This window comes from Aythya fuligula, chromosome 10 (genome assembly GCF_009819795.1).
Source record: "Aythya fuligula isolate bAytFul2 chromosome 10, bAytFul2.pri, whole genome shotgun sequence".
Classification (NCBI taxonomy): domain Eukaryota; kingdom Metazoa; phylum Chordata; class Aves; order Anseriformes; family Anatidae; genus Aythya; species Aythya fuligula.
Genome location: NC_045568.1, coordinates 18,195,413 through 18,200,831, shown reverse-complemented (window position 1 = coordinate 18,200,831; position 5,419 = coordinate 18,195,413). Strand labels below are relative to the sequence as shown.

The 5,419-nt window shown below is 47.6% G+C and overlaps 1 protein-coding gene across 1 annotated transcript in view; it reads left to right on the top strand.

Moving 5' to 3' along the window:
• The first annotated feature begins 4,288 nt into the window (after positions 1-4,288).
• SHQ1 (SHQ1, H/ACA ribonucleoprotein assembly factor) overlaps positions 4,289-5,419 on the top strand; it is a 45,463-nt gene continuing 44,332 nt past the window's right edge. The window contains exons 1-2 of the mRNA XM_032194096.1: positions 4,289-4,333; positions 4,787-4,880. The gene's annotated coding sequence lies outside the window, so the exon portion shown is untranslated. The remainder of the gene's footprint in view (positions 4,334-4,786; positions 4,881-5,419) is intronic.

The window sequence follows — 5,419 nt, the reverse complement described above, 5'->3', positions numbered from 1 at the left end:
GGCCACGGCGGGGGGCGAGGGGCTAAGGGCCGGGGGTCGCCCCCGCCGCCGCCATCGCCCCGAGCGGCCCCGAGCGGGGACGTGGCCGCCGAGCCCCGGCCGGCAGCGGGGAGGAGCCGGGCCCTGAGGCACGGCACGGCCGGGAGGGGCTCGGGGAGGGACCGGCACCGGGGGAGGAGGCTTGGGGTGGTCCCGCTGCTTCCCTCCCTTCTCCTCCTCCTCCTCCTCCTCCTGCTGCTCTCCCCGGGGAAGGGAGGCGGCCCTCGGTTAGCGGCCGGCCCCGCCGTGAGGGGAGGAAGGCGGCCCGCTCCTCAGAGCCTGCCCCGCTGCAATATGAAGAAATAAAACTTCGTGAAGGAATTGGGGGCTCGACGAGCAGCTGCTGACTCCTGGGGCTTGTGCTGGAGGGACTGGGAGAGCAACACCGGCAGCTTCGCAGGAGCACCGAGGTTGGGAAAGGTCTCCAGTATCCTGGGGTCCGACCGCCCCTCACAGCACTGTCACCCCCCGACCCCTGTCCCCAAGAACCACGTCCAGCCTGTCCTGAAACACGCTGGGCAACCCCTTCCAGAAATAAGCTTCAGAAATTAACTCGCAGAAGTAAATCCTGCGTCGGTTTGTAAGCTAATGTATGTCTGTTAAAGGATGGAAATGCGAGGATTCTTGCTGCCCCATGGAGCTGGAGCATAAGCTCTGCAAAGAGCAGAGGCACAAACATCATCACAGGGAGCAGGAGCTGTAGCCTCACCCATTCCTCATGGCCTTACTGCTTGAACTCAGACTCTCCGTGGCTCATTTTAGCTCCAGGGAATGCTGTGCAGGACAACCATGAGCTAACAAGCTGCACTGGAGCAGCCGCAGGGCTCATAACAAACACAGCTCTCCTGCTGTCTCTCACCTCTCTGGAGATGTGCTCTCCATCAGCCTATTCGGTCTGCTAGTTTTAAAATAAATCCTCAGTGCTGCTGCTGTAATGTGAGGACCACCACAGAGGCCACAGTGCTACCTGAGGGAAAGCACGCCACTGCAGACAGGTAACTGCAGGCTGTGAGGCCAAAGCCTCTTGAATCTGCGGGTCAGGACCTCACCAAGGTAAGGAGCAGTGTACGGTAAATGATGCACCTCACCCAAAAGGGTGAATCTTCCTGCTGCACAGCCCTGCTCTGTAAAGTCATATTTACTTTGAGGCTAGGTCTCCCAAGAGCTGGTCCTCCACTACTAAAATGCATTTAGTGGCTGGCAAAGCTACACAGCTTGGCCATTTTGTACCAATGTCACAAGTCTTCACCAATGGTATCCTAAAAAATACTTAGCCTTACTATCAACGGACATGTGAAGAAAACGTACTGTTTCAGAATTTCATCCAACTTTAATTCTGAGCAGATGTCAAAATATAAATTACTTCATACAAGGAGAAAATAGCAATACTAAATGAGAGGCTACAGAAAAACCACAATGCATAACCATATGCTCTCTTCTAAGAATATATGTACCACAACAAAACCTTACCAAACTTCCTTCTTAATAAAAACTATTATCAATAGCAATCCCATGAAATCCTCAACCAGTAAAATGTGTGATTTTATACTACTTATCAATAATATTTTTTTTTATATAGATGTGCCAGCAATGTCTGCATAAAAATGCCAGGGTAAACATTATGGAATATGCAAAACATTCCTAACATGATTTTGGAGATTTTTTCCCTTGTTTGTGTGATATGCTACACTGTACACTTACCTGCCTATTTGCACCAGTTTCTTTCAAACTTTCAAAGTTGTGAAGATACCAGTTCTTCTGGGCTACCAACATGCACGCTCAAACAAAATCAGTTACATTACCAGACTGGAGAAGAATTCCATGGCACAATTTCTAGTCAGCACTGCTAAATCCACTGCAGTCTCCAAAGGGTTCAACTCTGGCGGCAAAGCAATGGACTGGTCACGATGTGTAGTCTTGTTACATGACAGTGGCTACAGAGATAATCAAACAGATGGCTTAGGTCTGGGGGACAAAAAATAAACAAACAAACAAACAAAAAAAAACAGTGAAAGCATGCTTAAGTAAAACTTCACATACTTTAGACTTCATTTGAACAAATTTATTAACACCAAGTGTGTTCTGCATATTTTATATTGCAGCCACAGTACCATGACATCATATGTATTGAGAGGCAAATCATTCAAAGGCCTGTGCTATACCGTAAGATTTATTATGTAGATCTGTAAGGAACTAATTTAAAGTACAGTTATATTTTGAGAAAAATTAAATATGGAGCCTTAATAGTCAATTTAACTTTTGGTTGATGTGCCAGTTTCCTTACTGAAATCAGCATATAAATTCTCTTTTACAGGCAAAGTATTACCAGTCAAAAAAGGCTAGGAGTTATTAGAGTCTGAAAAAAATAATTCTGAGGCAGTCTTGGAAAGCATCAGTTAGACCAGAATGAATTCTCTGATGAAACTTCTTATCTTTCACAGACTCATCTTATGTGAATTTGGATTTGTCTAGAGAATGGTGTCTAGTGGTTCATAATTTAGCTTCCTGTCCAACACACTTACCACAGATTGTACTGGCAAGGTCCAAAAGTTAATTAGTGCTGAAGTTCTCTGGAAATGCATCAAAAGTTTCTGAGGCCTTGGTCTAAGTCAAATCAGCATCTGAAATTACATGCCATTAACTTCTTAATCCAAAAAATGCATTCTATATACAATGCATCTTCAATTTCTGCATGTGAAAAAATGGGACATGGGAACATTTAGGCTGTGTATTAAAACTGTCCATCCGTTTTAGATCACTGGGGAGAATTATCTATTTTGAAGCAAGTATTTGCTTTTTGTGCATGTCAATGAAACACTGCACGGTATTTAAACTGCTGTTTCAGTTCTGTATGAGTGAAGATGTTTTCTCATGAAGAGATGCCAGATCCTTTGGATTTCCAGCAAGAAAATCAATCTTTATCAGCATGGAAGAATGTTTGTCTATTTTGTTTTTTAAGCTTTGTCAGCAGAGGTTGTATCCCTTCAGGACAAACATTTGAATGCATGTCACAGGGAACAGGGAGAAGAGAATCAGTAGCACTTAAAAACGTAGAGAATGATGTGGAACCAGAATACCATTCATAGTCTGACGACAGAAAAATCAGATTAATTTTACATTAAATTCTATATTTAAATAGTTGGCTTTTAAACATACTTTTCTGCTTTTATCAATTTCCTCGAGCCTCTTGTGCTTTGTCCCAAATGCTGTTTCCTTGGCATCATCAGGCTCTGCCTCTATTCACATGGACAATCTGGTTCACATCTGCCTGCTCTCCTGCGAGACACTCACGGAACTGGGCATCCTGTTCCAGCAGTACTTGTGGGACCGATCTGTGTTTTCCTGCTCCCCTGCACTGCTCTGCATTTCAGCTCTTGAAATCACTTTATCCTTAATACCTTAATTTGAATTACATTAGGCCCAAACCTTCCATTCCTACTCACTTCTCAGCTTCCCTCTCTCCAGAGGTGTTTCTTCTGCCCACACGCTGTACTTATACATAAAGCAGTTATATTCTGAGCTGTGGCACTGAATTTACTTTCAGCAGCCTGTTGTATTTAAGGATCAGGATCTGGCCGTGTACGACACCAACACTTTCAGCTATCCCTGCGGTTATCAGAGGAAAACACTGGGGTGATGCGGGCAGCCTTCCCCTCACAGCACCCCATCCTCTGAGAATGATTTTGCCAGATTTATAAGACTTGTAGTGACGGTAGTTGAAGCTCAGAGCTTTAAAAACATCAAATACTGCTTTCACTTGTTTCAGACCGTTTACACAACCCCAAAAGCAGGACGCCAGGGGCACCAAACCACCACAGTCAGCGCCGTGGCTTCTCTACGGAGCAGCGGGGGGGAGCCCGCACCATGCTGTGAGGGGAAAACCGAGCTCAGGGCCGGCGGGGGCGCCCTCGCCTCCCTCCCAGCGCCCTCCTCCGGGGGCGGGCAGCGAGCTGGAGGCAGCCGGGGCTTGTTTGTGAGGGACGGGCTTGTGAAGGGCTTGTGAGGGCCGGTTCTGTGCGAGGCCGCCCCTGAAGGCGGAGCTGCCGCCCGGGCCCGCACATGCGCTACCGCCACAGCCTGGGCATGGTGAGTGGCGGCGGCACGGCCTCGTTGTGCCTTGTCCCGTCCCTCCGGTGCTGCCCCGGGTGCGGTCCCCGGGCCCTGCCCACGGGCTGCAGCCGGCCCCCGGCCGAGCCCGCGCCTCCTGAGGCGGCTGCGGGAGCCGGGCGGGTCCCGTGCGGCGCCCCGGGGGAGAGGTGCGCTGAGGCAACGGTTCACGTGCGCAGCAGGGCCGGTTTGTGTGTTCTTTTATTTAAAACAAGAGAAAAAGCCGGGAAATTGGGTTATTCGGGAAAACGCGGCGTTAAGCTGGAGCAGGCGCTGCTGGGGATGGGGTGGTGTGGGGGGGCTGGGGGGCGGCAGGGGGGGAGCCGCACTTTCAGGTGGTGCCCCGCGTATTTTTCTTATTTAGGTAAAAAGTGTTTTCAAATGTTATTTTTTTTTAATTAAAACTGGATTCTAAGTTAAACTTAAAAAATATCCTGCATAAGGAAGCTTTCAAGGAGTGAGACAGGTTATATACATCAGATGGGCGCTACTTTGTAAATCCCTTCCCTCCTTCAAAATATTTATTTGCCCATGTACAAACATATATCTGATGCTGCTAGGTGATGATTCAAACCTTAAAATCACTCAGTGAGGGAGATTCCAAGTGCAGGTAACTTAATGCAATGCAACTTGTGTTCAGGTGCTCTTTGGCCGAACCTGCAGGCGGAACCGAGGCTGGGCTGTGAAATCGGCATCGCTGGAACTGACCAGAAAATTGCAAACTGATCAGAACAGTAAGTGTGCTTGTAATGGACATGAGGAAATCCGAGCCTGTCAGTTGCTTGTGTTGCTGAGACAGCTATTGTGGCCTGAGCCCGCTGCGCAGGAGCACCTCTGACTTGCTCTGCATGTACTATCCCCGTGGCGTATGTTAAATGTGACACGAAGGACAGGATGCTCAGGGCGTGCACCCAGCTCATCTGTGTGGGGTGTACTCTGTCTGTTGCTTGTGGTCTGGCTCACCTGTGCATGCCACTGTAAAGCACAGCTGCAGTTATTATAAAACGCTGCTCTTTTTCAACGTTTTTAATCATGGTTTATGGTCAGTTCGCTGTGAAATACTAAGTAATGGTTACAGAAAACAGACAAATTTTAGGACTGAACTTGGTGTGCTTTTTATGATGAATGTATTAAATACTTCTGTGTGCTCCAAATGTTTGTGATCTTTTATGATAAGTTCTCATTATGCTGCAGCAAGATGGTACCTTCGTATTCTTGATAGGAACGCGTTTTTTGTTTCTGTTTTCATGAGTGTTTTCTTCTTCAGTGTGTA